This window comes from Echeneis naucrates, chromosome 5, assembly GCF_900963305.1.
Source record: "Echeneis naucrates chromosome 5, fEcheNa1.1, whole genome shotgun sequence".
NCBI classification, from domain to species: domain Eukaryota; kingdom Metazoa; phylum Chordata; class Actinopteri; order Carangiformes; family Echeneidae; genus Echeneis; species Echeneis naucrates.
The window spans coordinates 21,253,378-21,278,607 of NC_042515.1; the positions used below are offsets into that span (position 1 = coordinate 21,253,378).

Below are 25,230 nucleotides of genomic sequence, written 5' to 3' on the forward strand. Positions count from 1 at the left end.
TTTTTAATACATCTGCTAGTGTCAGGCAGCAAATGAAAAAAGCTACCCTCTGTAAATATGACTGCTTACTTCTAACAAAAACATTGTTGACACCTAATGTAATTTCAGCGGGACATCCTAGTGAAAGCACACCAGGGTAATATAATGCTCTTAATGAGAATTCCTTCCAGCTTGAGACCTTGGCAAGATAGCCATAATGCATGGCTTCTCTTTTTAATAAAATAATTGTTACAGTTATTAAAGATGAATCTCATCACAGTCGAGATGACAAAATAATTCATTACCAAAACCATGGCTTTAAATAGCTGCAAATAATGAAGCACGGCTACACCCCCCACACCCCCCACCTTCCCCAACCCTCTGAAAATACAGTTTCAGATAAATGGGTTCGTTATTTCATATAAATATTCAATATATGCTGCCCTTAAAAGGAAGGAATTATTGCAGCTGTCCATTAAGCTGTTTGTAGACACACGATGGCCCATGTAAGCTAACTATAATTAAATTGATCCTATATCATGAGATCATAGCCCTCATTCTACATATACAGTAACTGATCTAAATTGAACTGAACTGAGACTACACCTGTTTTTCTGGGGGTTCATTGAACTGTAATCTTATACTGTAAACACGAGACCATATGCATGCTTAGATATCTCCTTTTTGCACTTCAAATATGTTATTTAGGGAATAAAGAAACAAACTTTCAAATGATCAAATCATATCTGAAAAGTGTGTTGAGGCTTTGTACATATTCACCTGTCCTACATTTCAAATGGATTATCTACATCAAGTCATGGATTGATCTCAGCCTGTTCCTACCGCTGCCATGTTGAAGATATTCCAGTTTCTTTTTTTCGAAGCCTGTGGTGCTCCTCCTTGCAGCACCTCTGTGTGTGTGCAATAGAAAAAGCACTGAAACATATGTTTGCGCAAACTTCCACAAATCTATCCACCCCTTCCCGTTCACAGCTCTCTTCTGGCTTTATTTATGTATTCAAAAGATATAATTTACAGTGATGGCATGGAAACTTCCCAGCATGCCTTTTAACCTGTCGTTTTTCACTCTCTCCACAGCAGGATGTCCAGAGGAAATGCTTTATTAAGATCTTGCCGACATGAAGAGCTGCTGTGACTTACTGGTGCATTACTGTCTAAAAGGCAAAGTTATTTAGACCAATAAAAGGCTAATATATTGTTGGAGTGGAATTACACAGAAGTTATCTCTGCCTTAATAACATCACCGCAACCCCTGATGTTGTTTAGATCAATAAAGCCCATTAAAGTACAGACCTCAAGCATAGATAAGGCTGCATCACCAGAGCAAAATACTGCTGGCTGGCATCTGAGAGAGCAGAGGTCTTTTTCTGGCAAACAAAAAGTGGCCAAAATGAGAAAGACACTTCAAACTTAATAGCATAAAAACTTCAAATCTAATGAAGTCCGTTGTCTGCCTTATAGAGCCCTCTGGGCTTTTGGCAAGGCAGATAAACAAGTGGAAAGATGCTAATGGATGGTAGATATTGGTCAGAGAGAACAAGAAACACCAGCTTTAAACTGGTTCTTTTCTCCACTCCAACTAATACCTCTGTGAAGTCCAAGATAAAAAAAAATGTCTTTGTTTTGGCCCACTCCTACATGAGACTTTTCATTCATTCATCTTCTACTTCTTATCAGTTTCCGGGCCACAGGGAGTGCTGTAGTCAATCCCAGCTCACACTGGGTGAGGGCGGGGTACAACCTGGACAGGTCACCAGTCCACTCCAGGGCATACAAATAGAGACAGACAGAGACAAACAACCACTCACACTCAGACCTACAGACAATTTAGAGTCACCTAAACGTGATGTCTTTGGAAGGTGGGAGGAAACCGGAGTGCCCGGAGGAAACCCACGCAAGCATGGAGAGAACAATCAAACTCCACACAGACCCCAGGCCTGGGATCTGAACCCAAAACCTTTTTGTTGTGGGGCATAATAATAATAATAATAATAATAATAATAATATATTTTTTACACTTATTTTTAAACTGACTTTTCTCATCATTATAATCTGGTGTCATGGTGTCATTTACTGAGGCTGAGGTACTTCAATGCGGGAAATAAAAATGAGTGAAAGTCATCTGCAATACCAGAAAAAAAGTCATGCAGTGGTAATGTCACCACACACAAAAAGCCGAGTGCTGTTAATGTGGTTTCCCATCATGCTGTGCTCATTATTAGCAATGTCCACCAGGTGATGCACTAAATCATCTGTGCAGCAATATGTCCATCAGCTCCTGAGGTGTGATGACCACAGCCTGGTCACTCCCTCAATGCTCCGCCCCCCACATTGTGATGACAATACATGGCAGAGAATACAACTCAAGAGTGCAAGTGTGCATGTGTGTGTGTGTGTGCACACTTGCATTTGGTAGTGCAGACAGCGTTCACGTGCACTTGTAAATTGCAGCACACAGAGACACCACAGTTCTCCGCAGGAAAACCACAGTTTTGACGATATCTGAGCACGCGAAATGGCAAACAAGATTTTTTTAATTTTATTTTTTCAGAACAGTGCGTCCCATTTTATATGTCGTCAATAGGAAGTTTACAGACACCAAGTTACACAGGAGGGGGAACTACACTAAGATCAGACACACTGCAAAGATGAAGAAAACAGAAAAGAAAAGAAAAAAATGCATCAGAACACTAAAAGCGTTTCTGGCGCTTTTTGCACACACACACCTTTGTGTGTCATTCAAAAGACCACTGTGGACGTATACTCTAACTTTAGCAATGGAAGACAACACAAAGACTCCCCCACAAATCTTTTTTCCTTTCTTTCTTTGTTTTATATTTGTGTTGTGCTTCACCATTCTTGCTGTAATCATCCAGCAGCTGTAGTTACTGGAACAAATTACTGACATCAACCAGCACGTTTTATCAGGCAAGAGGAGATTGATATTTCACTAACTTTGCTCTGATACAGTAAATGATGGCTGCATTTTTTACATAAAATAACTCAGAAGTACAGGTTCAGCAAAAGAGGCAGATTATCAGTTAGTAGCTTACATTTCAGATGCTTATATAGCAAAACTGATTATACACAATAAATACACTGCACAGAGAAAAAATGAATGGAAGAAAGAGTGACAATCTTCCAGTAGCTCCAAGTGAAAGCATAAATAAAGTGTGGCACATCTTTTACCTTCTCCAATTATCGGCCTTTTGACATGCAAGCTGAGCACAGTGTAATTAACATCTCAGGAGATAATGGGATCGCTACTCACTGATCAATCTCACAAATATATTATCTGCCTTTTACCTATCCAAGCTCCTGTTATTTTAGGATGAAAAAAAATCCCACAATAATTTTCTTTTCTTTCTTCCTCTTCTTGGGTGGGGGGCATTTAATAAAACTATAGTAATAGGCCTTAACGACTCCAATTGAGCTCATGTTCCAAAACATGAATTAGGCTAAAATCCATCCTACACTCAAGGAGAGCATTGTCTATCACAATTGCTCCTGATTCATGCAAGACATAAGTGTGTTATCATTATCAATTACTGACAGCATCACAGGACAGACAAGACCACCACATGTGCGCCTTTACCAGCAACAGGTGTTAGAGCTGGAGCCTCTGACTTAATAGAATGCTCCAAAACACAACCTATTTGACCTCCTCAGGTTTGGATACATTTAAATATTTTTGGACATGATTGGTGGAAATAAGCTTTGAGCTACATACTTTACAATTACAATTACAAATCAAGATTCTTTCAGTTGGTACTAATGTTACAGGTACACTCAAATTATTTATTAACTCAAAACACAATTCCTTTTCAAAACAGGAATTCAATGTCAGAGCAAGTAGTTTTAGTTTGCCAATTACAGAAATGTGAATTTGGAATATTTCAAATGAAATCTTCGATCTCAAGCCCATTAGTGTCATAAAAGTGGTTATATCAAGTGTCCTCCAAGGGATCCTTTCTACAACTGGTATTCTCACTTTTAATGTTGCTGGCCATATTCCGGTGACAGTCCTCAAAGAGTTCTGAGATGTCAATTTTTTTTTGCTTGTGTTCCTCCTTCCCACTAGGTCTCGATTTTGCCACATTCAAAGCTTGGTAGCACACAACTAATCATCAGGGGCTCCAATACCACAGAGAGGGCCCAAAACAACATGCTGTAGATGGCACTGTGAAGGTGCTGACATGACTGAATAAACTAAATAGAGAAAATGCACTTCCTCTTTAAGAGACAGCTTAAATTGCATAACTCACAAATCTAGAAATAGTACCTTATATATTAGACTGTGGTGAACCTCAAGACTGAGTATAATGCTTGCTATAATTTGCTATTGAAGTGCCTGATATTTCAGCCTCACAAGGATTTTCTCATGTTGTCTTATGTATCATTCTGTCCCTCAAAATTAAGAGTTTGATGTGAAGGAAGTGGTAGGATTTTATTGTGAAAAGAAATCTTACAGTATTGACTATGCAACCTTGGGTAGCTCATGCTAATGCAGTTTGTTTGAAGCAGAAAAAGGACAAACCTGTGCCATCTCAACAAGAACCATGTAATCAAATAGATTAAATAAAAGTTCACCCATTCTAACAAATTTGCAGTGAAAACACTGCTAAACTGTCTAAACAAATAGAGTCTAAACTAGGAGAAATTGTATATAACTGTCTCTAAATGTCAAAAGCTATGAAAAAGACAAGAAAATATAATGGGCAAAAAAAAATGGACTCTAAGACAATAACTGCTGTTGCTGCTCTGGGGAAGTGCTATAAGCTGCACTTTGAGTGTATTATTAACTCAACGCTGTCTGGACACATGGTGGCTGTTTTACAATTTAGGCTTTAACAGATGTGCTTTTTATGTGGCAGGTTCTCCAGAGTTTAGAGGCCGCTGTCCACATAGATGAGGCCGTAAGGCAGGCCATAAAACCTGCCTTTGAAACTTTGGGTGGATTAATGCCGACATGACAGCCTGTGAGCAGAGATCAGAATGGCTCACCTTTTCAGTGCACTCACATGCTTAGTGCATGATATCTTGCCAGATGAAAGAGAAATCAGGGACTTTAGGACTTGGCCAAGTAAAAATCTTTCACATTGTATATGCTCAGTTTTATCTGACCAGTAAATTTAACCCAGTAATTTAAACCAGTGAACTTAATTTTACATCGTGGGTGGTATGAAATGTAATATAGCATTCACTTGCATCTTTAAAATTTGTATTTTATTGTCATGTGAAAAGTGCATTCTGGGGTGACGACAAAGGTAATTGTATTGCAACCAGTGTGCAGTGTAATTATTGGGATTTACACACCTTCAACTCCCCCCTAATCCCTGCTTTACAAGGTGGAATTCCTGGCAGGGTACACTCTCTCTCTTGGACTGTCTTAAAAAACACACTCCCTCTTATACTTTTCTCACCCACACAACAACACTCATTGTCTGTACTTCAAACACAGGTTTACATGCACACGCACACGTTTCCTTTTTATGTAACACCTGAAGACAAATCTTTATCACACAATGCAATGTTAATGCTTCACACTCCTTTTAGGTACCACCTCCTGGGACGGGCAGGAAGGCATGCTGAGCGAGCTCTCTGCTGGCTGTGTCCAGAGCCAGCCTCTTACACAATGCACGCTGCCTGGACCTGAAGCAGGTCAGGCCCCTCCTCCCCAATAACCCACTTCCCATTCTTGATCAAACCTAAGGATTGTAGTGTGAGGGTGGAGATGACAAAGATGGGAGGAGGAGGTGTGTGTGTGTGTGTGTGTGTGTGTGTGTGTGTGTGTGTGTGTGAGAGGAGGGGAGGGGTGCGGGGTGCACATCCTGCGTGAAACCGCATCCTGAACAAGCATCGCTGCATCTCACTGTAAATAAATACTCTCTCCTCCGCGTAGCTTCCGTCAACTGTCACCGCCTTGGCTCCCAATCACCTTCAAGTCCAAACAGGAAAGTGCAGGGAGGCAAGGGAGATGGCAGATATGAGCTTTAATTTGCTTCTCACTGCACTTTAGCCCGGGTGCACACTGCTTCCTATTCTCCTGCCCTGACCAGCTGCCCCAGCTTCGTTCCAGACCCTGAGTCCTTCCTGTCACCTTTCATTACCAAATTATCCAGGAGGAGGCTCCCTGTGCAGTCGGGAAACCACCATTTGGTGGTACTCCCTTTCTGTTCATGTAGTATTGTGCAAGACAGTGAAAGCCATGCACAACATACTCAGAGGACCGCTGCTGCCTTGTTACCTGCTAATCCCTAGTGCATTATCACAGGAGATACAGCTGAACAACAGAGCATGACGAAGGCAACAACTGAGACATGACAAGCTCTCAAGTACATAAATTGCTTTGTGTCGCAAGACTCTCATCAGTGTGTATTTGATTAATGCCTGCTTGTTATGACTATAAACCAACTTGAATATTATATAACAAAATGCCATTGTTATGTGCCAAAACCAGGGACAGAAACTCAACGAGGGGAATTTAAAGAGCAGTACCTCCATTTCAACTTTCCTTTTAAGACAGAGGGCATCTAGACCAACACATCCCTTGAATTTCTTGCATTGTTTTATTACACGTGAATGAGCTGTGATGAAAAGTGAATGCAGCTGCTGACTGCTTCGCCTTGAAAAATCATTGAACAACTTGTCTGTCAGAAGAAGAAACTCAGCTCTGCTGAGATCATCTGCATGCTTTCTGTATGGATGCTCATGTGTTCATTCATCATGATCACTGAAATCAACATATACATTTGCATAATTTACCATATATATAATTCAGGTCTTTGACAAGGGTGATATATATTTTATAAAGTCCACAAATTTCCTCCCTGATAAAATATAAGAACAAACACACACACTTATTGCTGTCTTTATTCATTGAACAGTGTCCTTCAGAAAGGATCTTATAAATAAAACGTATTATCACTATTATTATTAATAATTATTATTACCATTATTATTATTCAACAGTCACAAAAAAAACTTTTTTTAAAGCAGCAGTTTACTGCTTTAACAGTAATAGCATTTTTTGTACAAAGGATGCAATGTAAGAGTGCCTTTGTTCAACACTAAAAATAATAATCTGGGGGAAAGACTAAGCTAAATTAGTCTGTCGGTTAAACATCTGTGTACAAGAAAAACATACGTTGTTCTGTAAAATAACTCCTTACTGTTTGAAACAAAGATAATAGCTATTATCATTTTCCAGCCAAATTGGCAGTGGAGATTGGTACTTCATGCAAACTCATTCATGGGAACGTTTTAGAGAAAAGGGTGGAAAAACAGCAAAGAACTCACAGATATAAAGCCAACAATTTAATGCCATCTGTCCCGAAGTCTTGCAGTTTACATCTCATCAGAAATCAGCTGAATGTGACTAAGAGAGTTAATGATATATGCTTCTCCTCCTCTCCGTCTCAGCAAGCCACATAGCTGTTACATTAGTGCTAAGCTGTGCCATCTTGATCAGATGGTTATAGGCGTCTTCCTCCCTGCTGCAGGAGAAGACTCACTGGCCAGACACATTACTCTAAAGGGCAGCATCTCACTGAGCATGTCTTAACCTGCCCAGGGGCGAGTATTAGTGTCTGCGAGATTGGGTGTGTTTGTGTTTTATCCTCAGGACCCCCAATTGTTGTTCATTTCCTGTGCAAAGACAAAGTAAGCACATAAAGGCCAAAATCTGCTCTTCTCTGGCCTTCACCCACATCACCGCACTTTTCCGCACAAGTGGCTAACCAAAGATAATTATACAATTAAAACAATTTTCCGCATCTATCTGTCGGACTGATCTAATTCACCATTTGAATGACACTAATGGAGCAAGCCTCGTTCTCTCTCCTTCCCCAAGCAAAGCCTCTTTCCTCACTATCACAAAACCCAGCAAAGCTAGAGGAAAACAGAGACAGCCAAGAGGAATGGCGATGTATTTGTTAAGCAGGATGTTAGTCAATAAAGTTAAGACCCAGCAGTTTTCACAAAGCAGCAAGGAAACAGGGAGGTTCATTCGATTGTTGGTTCATATTAACCCTTGGCTGCAGAAAAAAGAAGAACCAGAGTGACCCTCTTATTTTCTGAGACAACGCTCCCTTCAACCAACACTGACATTAATAATTCATCATGACAAAAGACATTACCAGAGGAAGTGAAAAAGAGAGTCCAACATGACAGAAAAATACTCACAGTATTGGACATTCAGCAGCAGCATGTGGAAAATAAAGCGTAACCTCTCATTGTTTAAATGAACTGGAACCTACATTTTCATTTCAACATTCGTGTTGAATATTATGTCCAGTGGATAAACTGCAGAGGACTCAGACTGCCATTTAGAATAGAGCCACCCAGGGTTGGAGCAACACAGGGAGGATTTAGCCAACCTTGATCTGGATATCCTGCATCTCCGTCCATCCAGTGTGGACAAGCAACACAGATAGGAACAACTCCTAGACAAGTAAAGGGAAATGCTTGCATGGTGTGGCTGTGTCCTTTCCAACCTGCTCCTACAAGTACAATGGCAGCAGAGAGTTTTATGTTTATGAGCTATCCTGATGGGGATACACATATCCATTAGATGGGAATCTGCCTATTGAGGGGTCTGGCATTAACCCACAAGCAAGTGCCCCATCAGCAGAGAGGAAAAAGCTGCCTTTTATGGCAACAGATCACAGACTCAAGCCATTGGCCACAAAGCCCACAAATGAGGCGTTAAGTGTAGTGGCAGGGCAGCAGAGAAAGAGGAGCAGAGAGATATGACCCTCTTCTCATCCATGCATGAATCTGCCCTCTGCTTCACTTTCTTCCTCTCTTCCTTGTGCTCTACTACTCCCCCATAGAGAGAAAAAAAAAAAAAAAAAACATGTTTAACCACCCAACAACACTCACTGCAAAATAACAATTGTCACCTGCAGCAGAATTCATTAAAGCACTGGTAATATTGCGGCCCAGTTATATATTTTTTTAGAACAGAATATTAATTTTAATGTTTAATATTAAATGTTTGGAGAGATTCTTAATGGACACTTTCTGTAATTAATTGCCAGATATAGGCAGGGCTGGTGCGGCAAACTTAAAAAAAAAAAAAAAACACAACCTGATAAAGATTGGGAAAAAGAGTGAGGCGATGGGCCTGCTGGGACGGTTTCATCATCATGCCTGACCCCCCCTGCTGCTGGAAATGGCAGGAGATGGGGCAAGCAGGGAGGAGATAGACTCCTCTTCACAGTCAGAGATTTAATTGCACACAGATTCCATTACCTCTGCACAAATGTCACATTCTCTTCTGATCAGGGGGCAAGGCAGCCACTGGCAGCATGGCTGGCAAGCAGCCAGACTATAGTGCATAAAGTGTTCTACCAATCAGGATTCTTAGGGTAGACAGAGGTGAGCAGAGGGACAAAAAGACTACAGTACGCCAAAGATATCAAAAAACAAAGGCGAGTTTTGAGCACACAGCAACTGAAGGCGCACCTTGCAGGCAGAGGGCATATTAACAGATGTCAAATATTCCACTAATTCCCAATGTGAAATTTACTTAATTGCTATTATTATCATCATTAGTACTAGTAATAGTGCTAATACATTTTAGTTGGCTAATATTGGTGTACTAATGATGCGCATATTAACAACATACTAAAATGAACAAATGATGTAGGCTATTGACCTTGGAGTTAAATATGACAATGCCATATTGTATTCACAGTATGCCAAAAGATTTTAAAGAATCTTTTGAATTTTGCAATTTATAACAAAAACACTAATGCTGACGATGATGGTCTTTAATTAATGAGTATGTTCTTTTTTTTTTTTTTAATCAAAATATTATATGGAAAAGTATAATTTTCTATTTTAATTACCACCTACTGGGTACACAACTAAAGGTTATTTCCTTGATTAATTACTGTTATGATTTATGAATATATCTATGTATTTATTGAATTAAGTTGCAAACAATTTCCAGAAATCAAGGAGATGTGTTAAAATGTAATTTCTCATTCGATCAATTAAAATATAGCTTCCAAATAATATTCCTTGTACGGGTTAACTGACAAAGTCATCCAAAGACACTGCATGGAGGTGAAAGGAAAAATACTTGACACTATCATAAAAATGCTTGAAATCATAAGCCTAAAAATGTGACCACAGCTACAGTAAATAACATAACTTGTGTGTCATTTGTGGCATTCAAGAAAAGTGGTTCATCTGTCTCTACATCTAATAATTGTATCATTTTCAAACAGGCACTGTTGTTAGCAACTTGCTGGGGTAGTTAAATCCCAATAGTGAATCAGGAGGAGAATTTCACTTCATTGTTTAAAGCAAATTAATTTCAAAGGTCTGAATCAAGACTTGCAGGTTGGGGGCTGTAAAGTAGCCCTGATTGGCCCTGCTGATATGAAACTGCTCACAGCCATCTGCAAGACCAGCCTGGTCCCTTTTAAATCACTGACAAAAATCTGACATGTCAGCAACAACTCAGGGGTCTGGAACCAGTCTCCATAAGTAACAGTCCCAAAAAGAAAGTACTATTTAAACCAAATATTTTCAATATTTGGAATTTACCCCTGAAACATTCTGTGCTATTCTGTGGTATTCTACAATTTGTGTCTTTTTCATACAAACACATAATCAGTAAAACAGCTGAACAATAAACTTGATGAAAAGCTCGCAATTAATCTCTTGGGACCTTCTTATGGTACAATACAGATAAGTCAAATCTAACAAAATCTAAAATCTAACAATGTTTTGTAATCATTTCAGAGACTTGCAGCACACACATTACATTACAGTTTGAAATAAGAGAAGGGTTAGTGGGAGGGTTGCCACATACCCTGATCACTGGTGCAGGACAGACTGGCAATCCATTCCTCCAATAAGAATTCAGCTCACAGTCTTGAGGGCAGAACTATGGGGGTTTCAGAGAGGACACAAGAGAACAGAGAGTGAGACCTAGTGGGCGAGAGAGAGCGAAAGAGCGAGAGAGCGAGAGAGAGAGAGAGAGAGAGAGAGAGAGAGAGAGAGAGAAGGAAGGAAGGGGAAAGATACAACGATTACAAACAGGAAGTGAAAGGTGGGGAAAGCCCCTGTCCACCAGGCCTACATGTACAGAAATGACATAAGAACTGGCAAAGTAAACGTGATCGCGTCAGCCACAATAATTTGATCCGTTATGACACACCAATTCCTAATGGCATCTCCTAGCCTACATGTATGTCAAATTATCTTTCTAAAATATCTTAAGATACAGATTAGCAACTACAACAGAGACTGAAATGTAAAATACAAGCAGGGCTGATTGCACCACAATAACCTGCCTCTGTGGTTCATTGCTCACCTTCACACAATGAACAGTCATAAAGTTGCCCTTTATTTACCTGTGAGAGCCCACATAAAAAACGTGTTGCAGTCATTTCAGACAGCTACATGGGAGACATATCAGAGATGGAAAATTAACACAAAACAGCTGACTATTATTAAAACATTAAATACCACATACTACAGTATAACAATTTTGTAATTTTCAACTTGAAGAGGAAAAATAAAGTTATATAAAAAAGTATAATCACTGTCATACTGCATATAAAAATGAAATCACATCCATACAATACAAATGATGATGAGATGAAAAACTGTCAAATAAAGCTAAAAAGCTATAACCCCAACTACAAAAATCTAACACGATTTCTCTGGAGAAATATTTTTACATTAATGGTGGCCTACAGACTCTGCAGTGGTCTCAACCATTGGAATTAAAACAAATATTTACAATATTTTATTTTACATAAAAGATTCTAGACTTGTACCATTACGAAAACATCTGACACAAGCAAGACATTTTGTTTATTCAAAAACCTGGTGTTACGCTCAAAAGCATTCATCTGTGGCCAGATAAACAAGTGGAAAGATGCTAATGACTTCCACATACGGTTCAGATCATGCAAATGAGGCAGCAGAATGGATGGCTTCTGGTTTTGTCCCCGTCACAGAAGTCATGGCTACATGTGTGGCTTGTTGCCCCATGATATATGTGTGTACAACTTTGCTGCTTAATGTGGCTCTGTCTCCCGCAGCAGACCAAAGCAATTCAGCTCCCAGTTAATTGGCCTGCCCCATGTGAAAGTGTGTCAAAAAACCAAATCTATAACTCTGTTTCTGTGTGTAGCGGTGTAGCTCTCCAACCAGACACAACAAACCATAGCCCCCAATGTCCCAACTCCTCATAATTCAGCAGAGTGAAATTCAACTAACCCCATTAGTGCAGCCATTGTTTCCACAGCCTGTCCACATTCCTGGACCTACCATCAGCCCCAGATAAGGCCCTTCTGATTATTCGGTTGCATGCCTGTCATTACTCCCAAAAATATGTTGATCCCACAAGACAGTCCTGCCACCCCCAGCCCAGAACATGGATTTATAGCTGCACTATTGTATCGCCATAACACTCAAAAGGAGCTTCTTCTAAAAGTCCCCGCACTTCGGAATCCACAACAGAGGGTACTCAAGTGTCTTCAGCCAAGCTTTCTACCATGACTCACACCATACACCTTAATCAAACTTAAGAAATTTTTTATTAGAAGATGCAGAAGAGTTTTTTATGAGGGATGTTAAGCTGGTGATGTTAAGAGGTAGAGCTGCTTTGGGATCATAAAGAAGACCAAACAACCAAACTGTTTAAGATATACCACATGCTAAGACGCCAACATAAAGCTAAAACTTTTCACCTCCAGCGGTAAAGCGTTCTCACTTTGTGGCCTTTTACATTCCAGCTGTTCAACACTCAGCTCACTCCTACTCTGAAAACATGTGGTTGTAATCCCGCTTTTCACTCAAATTACAAACTATGTCAGTTTCTGAAGAAAACTCCACTTTCAGCCACTTAGCAGCATGTGTGTTAATTGACACTCGTTTGTGAGTTTCCAGGCAATCTAGACAGGTATTTGAAGCTGTCTGTCCTTGTTGAGGAGTATGAGTGGGATCAGATATTTGCACCCAGCAGGTGCTGCCTGATGGTTTTTGGTAGAAAATGAACCGAGGTCATTCGCAGCACATTTGATAATCAACACAAAAAACTTTGCGAAATGTTTGTCTCAAACTGTCTTTGTTGTTTCCTGCTCTTTTAGCTTTATCCCTCTGATAAACACAGATTCTGTGAGTCTAACTCACTCAGTAATTGTACATGCAAACTAAAATAATTGCCCTGACTTTTTATTCACCTTCCACAGAAAAGCCACTAAAGCAGATACATACGGCTTTGGACTGAGTGCATTCATGGCCTACAAGTAGATGTTGTATGACCTTTGTTAATTTTTACATTACAATCCTTATTCATAAATACATTTCTGCAGCCTTATTGAGCATTAGCATCTCATATTCTATCACTTAGTGTTGCGAAGGCTGTTTCATGGGAGACAGGTGCTATAGCCGAATCTCAAAGAGCCATCTCTGTGAGCCTCTGAGAATTTTGGCACTCATCTCTATCATATCTTGAGGCAAGTGGCACTAATAGCATGGGGTGAGGGTGTACAGTTTGTATGATGCCTTGAGTCTGTATTGTGATATGGCGAGATGTACTATTACACCAGGAATATCAATAATGAGCTGTTGTAGCCTATTCATATTCATCACGTAAAGGCAAAGAGCACATAAACAAGAAATGACCCCACATCTATAACGAGACTGAGATGGATTTCTGTTGTAACCCACTTCACACTCACTGAAACCAGTGACCAGGTATCAGTCAGTCACGGTCTGTGATTGTGGTGGGGGACACTGATGTTGTATCGGATCAATGGCTTGACCCATTAAGTCACACCACTCCCAGTACCTCATCTTATAAGAGCCGGTGTTTGGGAACACCCCTTGCTGACCCATACTGCTGGGGACAATTACAAGAGAGTGGTCTTTCAGGGCCAACGCCCACTTGACCCGGTAGCGTATAGACACGGAAGAGATCCACATGATTTAAACTCCTTCCCAAGACGTGCTGACAAGGTTAGAGGGTCAATGCAGACATTAACAGGTCAATGTGTGGCCCACTTGGGAACAATTACTCCCAGTCACAGCTAAGTGGACACTTGATTGAACACGAGGGAGGCAGGACACACTTCCCACAGATAACAATCCCTAGAGCCATTTAGGATAAAAAGCCCTAGTGATACAGCCTTTATGGGTAAAATTCATCTTCCTTTTCCCTTTTAAAAGAATGTGAGAGTGTGATAGAGAGTCATTCTCTGGAAGAGATGGGTCTCTCAAAACATTACCATTTTCTAGCTATACTAATAGCTGCTTATGACACAGAAACAATTACAAGGTGACTGGGAGAAAAAACTAAACAATGGGCCAAGCTGTTAAGATTTAATTTTTCATTCATGGAAAAACCAGGCACTTTACAAAAGAAATAGTAACATCTCACAACAAAACTTTGATATAACTCTCATACTTTGCAATCAGTTTCAAAACAGCAGAACCAAAGTAAAAACACCTCTCATATCTCTGATTAACTATGTGGGTGCTGCAGTTTCTTGTGCGACCTTTAACCTACTGACAGTTTGACCTCTCTCCCACCACATGACTAAAACTTTGCCTCGAACATCTGGTGTCATGCAGCAGCAAATAGTAACAAACACACTCCCCACAACAACAATTGTTTTCTGTCATGTGTGGTTTAGACATATTTTGTCAAGGAAAAAATGGCTAAACAGATGTTTTTTGGTTGGTAAATCAGATAAAAAAGCAAACTTAGTAATGTGCATCTCTGTGTAAAACGGTCACTCTTGTCCTATAGTCTCTCGGTACACAAATAAGGCTTATCGATTCACAAACACATTTCCCTAGTATTTGCATAAGCCGTGTGTTGTTTGTGGTATTGTTTCTTTTTTTCTGGGTCTCTGTTTATTTATTTTTTTTCTGCATTAGAAAGTCAGTTCCACATTGTCCCTCTATCTGCAGCAGTAGCTGGTGCTGCAGCTAGTGGTTGTTAGTGGCTGGAGATGACACAGTTCACCACTTCTCCAAGAGCCAGTCAGCCCAGAGACCAGTGCAGCTGCAGAGCAGGAGGGAGGCTGCAAAAAGGATGGAGAGAGGGAGGCACTGGTCATCATTCTCCATGCTCCCTCTTGCCTTTCTGAGAAACCAAGAACTCCAACACATTAGCAGAGTGGGAAAAACAGGCTGAGAATTTCTCGCCTCTGACTCTCTTCCCCACCCTCCTCATTAACAGGGTCTTTTCCAATTCATTTAGGACCTCTGAGATACAACCTTCCCAAAGAATTCAGAAAAGTGACACAACATTAACCCATTTGTACACAGAGTGTAAAAGCAACAGGATCACCAGCTGACCCAGTGGTTGTTGTGGCAGTCAGCTTTATTCCCTGGGACCGTTTTGCAACCAAGTGGGCATCATGCGAATACCATCTGGCTACCACTTATTTAAAGCTGGCAAAGGTCCCGTGGCAGCAAGCCTGGCAATGAGGAGAAGGGAATAAATTGCATCATTTACTTAACATGCATTTACCGTTGTGCCCGTTAAAAGCCCATGACTAAATAATTTGTTTTTTGCCTGTGCCAGTTTCTGCTGTATGCCAATTCACATTGTACATGCCACAAACAGAGCAACTGTCAGTGGGCTGATAAAGAAGGTATCGAGATGTTAACCACATGAAATCACATTTCCCACCATGTATATTAACAGCCCTCAATCCATTTACACCAAAGAAATCTCCCAGTGCGTTCTAGACTGCACAGAACCCATAAACAGACAATAAACACATTGTAATTATAATGCCAACTCTTTAATTACGTGCGTCATTTGGGGATGGCCATGCTCACTAATTGTCAGAGTGATGTGAGAGGATTGGGGGAAGCAAGGAGGAGCTCAAGCCTCAGGCCCAATGAGAACCATATTCCCCACTCTCGAAGCATGTTAGAAGGCAGAAAATTCAATTGGCATGGTTCCAGAGAAGAACAGTCCAAACAACCTTAATCAGCAGGGACAAATTCCATGCAAATCATTTACATTGGTGCACGTCAAGAGAGCAGAAAAAAATATCTAAGGTTTCACTCACTGAACATGAAAACTGAGAAAAGCTTCGTCTCTTGTAACCTCACTGCCAGGTGTCCTTGTAAGAAAATGGTTAGTTTCAGTTGTCGCTGACAAATCTTAGTGTCTGCAGAATCTCTGAAGGAAAAAAGCACCTACATCCTACTGTTATCTGGAGATGGAATGGGGCAGATATCAAATTTGTTTCTACCATAAATTTTCCAAGGAAATTATTTTATTTAACAGGACACTGAATTGTATTGCATTGAATTGCGTTGAGGCATTTACTGCAAAATGCTAAACTAATGACAAGAACTTACTCATCCACTGCCCAGTTAAGCTGATTTTGCAGAAGCAGGACTTGGCTCAAGTTGGTGGTGTAAGCCCAGCTCCATAAAACATATGTCCAGCATGCAAAATTTTTGGCTTTGAACTTCCCAACACTGCATCTATGTCCTAACTTTGTGGGGGCGGTGGGTGCAGCAAGGTAGACCCAGCTGCTGGGCTTAGTCTGGTCTGACAGATACATTTGCATTAAACTATGTCACAATAATGTGAGTGAATTCTTTGGTCATGACCAAAGATGTGCTTTGTGAGGCCACAGTAATCTTGACCATGGACATTTCACCACCAATTTCTAATCAGTTCATCTCTCAGACCTACTGGATGTTTGAACCAAATTTTAAACTCTCTTAACGCAGCACTGGACAGTCGGAGAAAGTGAAAATATAAAGCCTCCATTCAGGTCTGCCATCACCATAAAAGGAATAAGTAGTCAGCAAGGTATAAATATCATATCAAAGTATATACATATTGCTGAAAACATACTGTATATGGTGTTTTCTCTCCATTTCATGACACCAATTTAGCAATATTAAGCTATGTATTATACACATATTTAGCTTATATGTTTATTGTTTTGTTTGGAGAAGATTGAGCATTAGAGGTGGCTGATATGTAACAGAAACTGTCTGTTAGTACAGATAGCTCACGACACCCAGAGAAATCTTGGAACAATGTTGTGGAAAAACCTCTAATGGATAGCAAATTTTTTTCAATCTCCCAATAATCAAAACTCAGGAGTGTTCTGAAATGTTTCTTTGTGCCTTTGTTTTGACTCTGGGTCACTATTGGAATCTAGTATAACTATGAGCTGCTGTTCTCTATCATTGAGTACTTTTCAGAACCATGCTTAAATACAGCAGGGTCGGTAATGGATGGCACCTTCCTTGGAAAGCACCTGGTCACATGGAAAAACAAACTGCAGTATGTTTTATCTATTATCTTTAGCTATTCAAAGTTATTTTGGGTATGAACTGACACTTCCTATGTACAACTGTCTGACTAAATGTGTGGCTATGCAAACCGCCGGCTAGCAGTAAATCAACTTTGCGCACACTTATCTCCAACAAGTTAATTCTATACATATTAACTTTTAGAGCCACCTGTTGCTGATAAAACACAGGCAAAATATGTCAGCAAAAGTACTGTTTATGTGAGAGCTTGTTTTTCAAACCTGACCACATGATCAGAAATGTTGTTGCTTATTTGTGGATCAGAGTCCAAGCAGAACATGAATGGCCTTGGATTGGATCCAGTATTAGCATATACAGCATATGGCAGTGGCTGTGGTGGACAAAGATCACTGAGGGAATTATTGAAACTGCTATAAGTACAGTACAACCTGAAAACATGTTGTGAGACAACATTTCTTAGATGAATCATCAGCCAGGCAATGAGAAATGTCAGTTAGGCAATGAGAAACTGTCTCCGCCATTGTTTACATATTGACTGGCACTATGTGGTCGGCCCTGATGAGAACAACACCCAGCCTCCAATAGCATGATCTCACTTGGTGGAAAAAGAGCTGTCACTGTGAATCTGGTCGGAGGGTGTGGCATCGCGATCAATGAAGGTGGAGAAACACAAACAAAACAAATCTATTATTGGTCCCACAGCATGAAATCACACATTAGCTAAGCTGGTTCTGAAACAGTCAATCCTGCACCAGTCACTCTACAATTTACTGCTCAAATTGTTCTCACCTCTGCTTTTTTTTTTTCCATCCCTCTGTCTGTGTGAGGTTCAACTCAACACTTCACAGTGCCCCGCAAGGTCTTTTACACAGCAGCGCTATTGATAAAAGAGATCAGAGCGACTGAGAGAGAGAGAAAAAAGGAGTGCATGAAGGATACAGAGTTTTCATCTACTATCCATCTCCTATTCTAATGCAGCCATTATGCTCTAAAAAGAGACTGCTCATCTATTCATTTTATGAGGCATTTGAAAAAAGATGACACTGCAAGAGGGCTGGGCACAGTGATTAAAATTCTTTGAATTAGCCCTTCAATCACTGCATACAATTGTGTATAAAGTACACATAAAATGCACTCAAAAGCCTGGCCCAATTCCTCTCTGTAGTAGGATATGAAAAGATTGATTTACTCATTTCTCAATGCAAGTTGTTTTCAGTGCAAGGAATTGATTGGTCAACACATTAACAGCTTTTACATCATACACTCCATATACACAACATGAAAAAGCTTTTAGAAAAATATCCAATAACTCAAAACAGCTGATTGTTTAAACTGTGCCATGCTTACAGCATTTACAACAGGTGTAGTAAATTTACAACACGGGGTTATAAACAGTAAAGAGAAAGTGGCTAACAGCAGTGAGCTGGGAAGAAACCAATGCTGGAGCACGATGGGCATGATGCAGAAGGCACTTTGATATCACCTGTCAGCATCACTCTTGCTCCCACATTTCTGAACATCTGTAGACCATGTTCATGCTACAAGAAATCTCTGAAAGATTGTGAAACATTTCAAGGTGATGGTAAAAAAATATTAATTTAAAAAAATTTAACGCTAAGGGGGCACTTCTGACAAAATACAGCAATTACAATAATTAAAAATAATCCTAGCTATAAGACTTCAAATTCAAACTGTCTGAAAACATAAATAGAAGAAAGATTAGAATTTGGTTTCTTTTTAGACACAGACCCATTTATCAGGCAGACATAAGCCACAGCTGACGTGAAGTTAACCTCCGGTCGTCATTGTCGATCACAGAGACACAGTCTATTCACATCACTACTAAAGTGAAGAATAAGACCCTTTCTCATGCCTTTTACTCTAGTATTTGCAACAAAATTTGCACTAAATAAAGTTTCGCTTCCAGTTTAGATTCTCCCTTTTCTCACCCACTCATACACTCTTTCCCTCCTACTTTCTCTAGGGCCTTTTCTTGGTCTTTTTTTAGATTGGGAGTCACTTACAAAAATGTCCTATGAGCCTTGAAAACATTTGATAACATTTCCATCCCTAATATAAACATGTCTTCAACCATTCACAAGACGGCAGTATGGCAGGTTATGAAGCTATGCCAGCATTAACCTGTTCTGATAAGGAAAAATCTGATATTCAAGCGCTTACGTGTATGTTTGCGTAAAAACTCAGTAAACAACACAATCTATCCTACCTTAAGCCATTGCCTTCTTTTCCACATCACTAACACATCACCGTTTTCAGACAAGTCAGGTTTTACACTTAAGCGCCATGCTTGTTATTACTACAATATTATTATAGTTTAGTTTGTAATTATTATTACAAACAATTTTAATTTGAACATTTTTTAAGCTAAGATAGATTTAAGAGAATCATCTTTTGCCACCTTCCTTTTCTATAAGATGCATGCTTGATAAAATTTCTACATTCAAACAATTGCCTAATAAATGCATTTAATAGGTAGTGAAAGTTTTGCATTGTAAATATGAGAGAAGTGAGATATTTACTGTGTATTATCAGGTTAACATACCTGCAATACGACGTAACAAGCTTTTCTTGCACAAAAAAAGAGGTTCGCACAAATTAATCAAACATTTATTCTAATGTGAATACAGACTGTTTATCTTGAAGCTGGTGTGGAGTGACTTGCTGCATGAACACATTCCTACACCTCTATTCATTGCAGTGAGATCCTGACAGTATCTTTAAAACAGTGCTACAGTAGGGGGACACGTTTTCCACTCACATAGCAGAACAGAGATTTCCCCAGCTTCTGCAGCTGACCATTTCAAATTCGCTGCTTACTTGACATCACACAGCGGACTGCTGTGTTAACTGCTGTACAACTCTGGTGAGACCTTTGCAGGATCAGCGGCAGCTTCTGTTGTCTCCAGTCAAAAAGGGACTTTACAGACATCCGCAACCTCTGATGCTGAACCAACATGTGAAAGCCACAGATGTGTCACACCTGACAAGGATCTTCATGTGGACCTTAACGGTAACTTGATAAACATGAGCCATTAAATACTATCCATATATATCCCAAACATGCAACATTCAACCTATAGCAGTCATGTCATCAGATTTGCCGTTCTCTACCATGATTTAACTAGTGGCTACTGGCAAACTAGCAACTTGAAGATGGGTGCTCCTTTACCAAGGTCAGGGATGTCTTTTGGCTGAAATCTTCATGTTAAAATGAGATAGATTGATAGACAGATCAATAGATTGATCAATATACATACACAATGAAAATTATTATTATTATTATTGTTATTGGCATTGTTGTTATTGTTATCACTATCATCATTATAATGCCATTATGTGCAAGATCTGCGATTAGTAGTGAAAAATATTTGTTGAAGTAAGTATTTGTTTTAATTAAGTTAGCATAATGACTATAAATGCTCTAAGCTCTTTTTAGGTTTTTTTGGAAGATTACAAAATCTGGAGGAAAATTTCCATGGAGTTTCACTAAATTTTAAATTCTGGAAACATAATCACTCGCGAAGACATGAATAATGCCATTGACTTATCAGCCAAAGTTGGAAATACCAACAGAAGCCAAATCAGAGTGCTTCTTTAATCACAAAAACAACTGTGACAAAGTGTTTATCTACTCAGCACATGCCGTAAATGGTTAGTCACGCTATCTGCTTAAACACATAGTTCCATCCAAAGCTAATCTATTGACTGAAATGATAAAACAAAAAAATAACTCCTGTGAAAATAACCATCTCCAACTGAGTGGTTTGGGAACAGAGCCCCACCCTGTTTACAACAGAAAGAACAAAAACAAACTCCCTCCAAGGAGCCTGGACAAATGCAAGTCACACACTCCAACAAATACAGGCAAACAACAACAATGTCTGAAGATCTACTGGGAGAGCGGGCTATCAGACAACAGCATTCTGCACACAAACAAGGTGCGCATCTCTGTATGTTTGAGGGAGCGAATTGGAGGGAGAGAAAGTGTCTGAGAGAGAGAGAGAGAGAGAGAGAAAGAGAGAAAGAGAGAAAGAGAGAGAGAGAGAGAGAGAGAGAGAGAGAGAGAGAGAGAGAGAGAGAGAGAGAGAGAGAGAGAGAGAAAGCGAGAGTTGGTGTGAAAGTGGAATTGAGTGGCAAACAAAGTCAAATACCACCCCCCCACCCAAGTCTCAGGTCAACTGAATCATCAGGAGTCAGGGAAGATACCGTCACCACCTTCCATGAATAGCTCACAAAACCACATCAGCATGACTTCACCATGGCAGAGCCAGCAGTTTAAGAACACTCTCTCTCTCTCAATATCCAGGGGACTGAAGAGGTAATGAATCTCAGTTAACAAGGCTGTTATCACTGACAGAACTGCAACATGAGGAGGGACCCCAAATCCACGAAATCCTGCTTCCACTTTTAATGTTGTTATCAACAGCTACAGGTACATTAGTAACATTTGTACCAAGAAAAGCACAAAAGATAAAAGCATCACTTGTTTGATTTCCTGCTGTACATCATCACAGTAAACAATGAGACTCTAGAAGGGACACAGACCCAATTAGCCATCTCTGCTCTCCGCTGTCAAGTGTTTAAACAGCCGGCTAGGACGATAATAGTTACCTACATACTTTCATCTGTGCTCCAGACTCATCAGCTTTGTAGCAGCACTGCTGAAGCGTTGCACTGCATCTTGGGTAATTACTGCCTCCCAATTACCACCCAGCTGGTAAATATATATCAAATAAACAAGCAACAACCCGTCAATTAGGAGCACCCTTTCATAATGGTGGGTTCAGAATGATGCTTTATGTACAGACAGAGGAGAGCAGAGAGAAAACTGAGCATTTAGCTTCAAAGTTAAATGCAGTTAAGAACATGAACCTCACTGTTTTTAAATGATTAAATCAAATGTGTTTTTAACACACTTAATATGTACCTGTAATTAAAGGTGTTTTTATAATTACGAACAGGCAAAATGTGCAAAATGGGAACAGAACTGTTCCTCCAAGAAAGACCTCCAAAATTTAAACATGGCCCTTTCTTCAGACGAAGACGAATGGAGGACAGTAACATTGTTGAATTCAAAGGCAAATGGAACAGCTGCAGTAACAGTCTGTCAACAAAATTTGCATTGCTGCTCTCTCTTCATCTCCATTACTCTCTCCTGTCTCTCTCCTCAAGCCCACGGAGCTGCCAGCTCAGATCTTAGTACTCTGATGGCTTATCACATAGCGAGCAGCAGGCTAAGCTGGAGTGATGCACCCAAAAGACATGATCAAAGCACACCAACTTTCCACCCAGCAATGATGATGGAAGAGCAGGCCCTACCATGTCATGTTTCTTATTAGGCTGGGGCTGCCAACTGAAAACACAGCCAAGAAGTCAAGGATGAGGCCCTTAAAGTTCTGCTTCAGCAACCTTATTTTACATCACACTGTCTACCACACTTAACAGGGATTAAGTACTAGTTTGTGACAATTTCATATTCATAAGTCTAAGTCTTGCTACTCTAATTCTCACATTGATAACACATAGTATTGATTTAACCTATACCAAGATTATGAGAGCTTTTATTTTGAAGCTCCAATCATCCTGTGTTGGATAGGGCTTAAGCAGCAAAAACTTCCAAAGACTTCCAGCAGCATAACACTGATTTGTTTGGCATAAAAAGAAGTACTGGATGGATGAAATAATCAGCCAGCACAGCTGGGCAGAAAACGAGTCACCACTTGAAACTAAAGCCCCATACACAAAGACAAAATGTATCACAGATGGAATCACACTTTGACAAAAACAACTACACATCTTTCAATCAAAACATCAGTTAAATCATTACAAGTTGCATTGTCTATTCCACATGAATATCACATCCAGTGATCACCAGCTTCTGAAAATGCTTATTACAATAAGAGTTTGGGATTAGCCTGATTCCAAACTTGGATTCTGCTGGTCCCTAGTAATCGGCACATTATTGCCATCAATAACTGCAGTTGTAGTTGGACTGAGTATTATCGAGACCTACATCACATCGTAACTGTAGAGCTATAGGCTTGACAACAAATTAAACAGCTATATTTTTATTATTTGAATATTAAAATTAGAAAACAATGTAGGTTTAGACAGAGAGAAGAATTACTTACAGTTATGTGAAATTAAGATTGATTCGTGGCTTTTTCTTGTTCCCAAAACAGTAACTTCAGTTCCTTTCCATGTTGGCCTGGAATGACAAACCAACCAACATGTTATTTTCTCCCGTTATTTAAAAATAAAAAAAAAATTGTGTGAATATTAATTGATGAATATTTAAAATTCCCTAATTACGAAAACTATGTCATCCACCAGGCCATAGAACTGTATCATAAACAAACGCAGACTGACATACAGACTGGACAGCTGATAGAAACAGGTGCTAAGGTTTTGCCTGGCAGCTGAGCACAGCTTGTAGCATATGGCTGAGCCCCTCATGTCTGGACCAAAATGTTTGCAGCTTACCTGCATCATTCCCAAAACATACTAGCATTATAATGTTGAAAAATAAATAAATAAATAAATAAATAAATAAAACTCTTTAGCTATTGCACATTAAGATGCAGTTGTTCTTACTCAAAAAGTAGAAAACATGAAAAATGAATACAGCGATAGGTTGTTCTTAATCCGAACCAAAACTGATTGAAACAAAAAATGAAACTAACACCTCTACCATCTCATTAATTCACTAATCATTTTTTCCTTTAGAGTCTTGTATATTTTATTTAATTAATGTTGACTATGTCTGAATACAAAAGATGGAAGAAACGCAACGTAAACATCTTGTGAAAACTGATTAGGTTTAAAGATTCACTGTACTCTCTGCTAAAGGTGTCAAATCTCAAACCACAGCAAAGTGTAATGCCAGCTCCCTTTAATTTTTTATCTTTTGTTCCAAGCCTTTCTTTATCTCCTTTGAGAAGAGTCCATCAGTAACACACTCAGTAAAATCATTTCTTCCCTGCTGAGTTCTCAAGTATCAGATGGGTATTTACAAAAACACATTTTAGACTCCAAAAAAAAGGTCAAATGGGGGAATTTTACTTGATTTACATGTATATTCAATGTCAGAAGAGTAAGCAAAGTATTTTTGAGGGTGCCATTTGCCTGTTGATATTGCTGGAAAATGTTATGCAGTCAGTTGAGCCTAATCCAGAACTAACTCTATGTGAAACAGTTCAATTATTTATAAAATAAAAAAAATATATTTTAATCTAAAATCAAAAAGGCCAACAATTAATTTAATATTCCAACTTGATAGAGCAGATACTTGAATATTTTCCGGTCATGGACAATCTGTATTCCAGTGTTGTAGTGTATTTCTGAAACACCAGCAGTAAATTCACTGTTACTCCAGTTAATAGATTGTAATTGCACGCTCCCTCTCCCCTCCTGCAGACGTATGACATTTTTTGTCAGCATCCCTGCCTTTAAGGACAGATGACAGTGGAAGACAGTAATTAATGACTCCATGAGTTAATGGCCATCCTGAGCATTTTGCAGCATACGTGGAGACTGAGGAGCTGCGCAGAGCTCACCTGAAGCTGTCCACTCTCTGACCAATCATCTCCCTGGTATCGAGAACTTTCCTTTTGTTATTATTTCCATTCATGTAATACAGCACTAATGAACATGCTGCCCTCATATTCATATTGCCAGTGCTCTTTCCCTTTGTGTTGTTCACATCAAACATGCGAAAATCACATGACAAATTCATTTACCAGAAAATTCCCTTTATTCATCTGTCACTTGTCTTGCTTTGTGCAAAACAGTTTCAAGCAACTAGTTTGAGGGTGTCTCATATCTGAAATCAAATGAAGAGTGAGGCCAACGAATAAATGTGAAAAGGGAAAAAAAATGCAGTAAATGCAGAACCTTATTCCCACACTGGACCGAAAA

At 39.5% G+C, this 25,230-nt stretch overlaps 1 protein-coding gene across 1 annotated transcript in view; it reads right to left on the reverse strand.

Annotated features, from left to right (window-relative positions):
* The window catches only part of foxp1b (forkhead box P1b), a 139,372-nt gene that overhangs the window by 111,642 nt on the left and 2,500 nt on the right, over positions 1-25,230 (reverse strand). The window contains exons 2-3 of the mRNA XM_029502729.1: positions 23,445-23,521; positions 10,829-10,903 (exon numbers count right to left, since the gene is read on the reverse strand). The gene's annotated coding sequence lies outside the window, so the exon portion shown is untranslated. The remainder of the gene's footprint in view (positions 1-10,828; positions 10,904-23,444; positions 23,522-25,230) is intronic.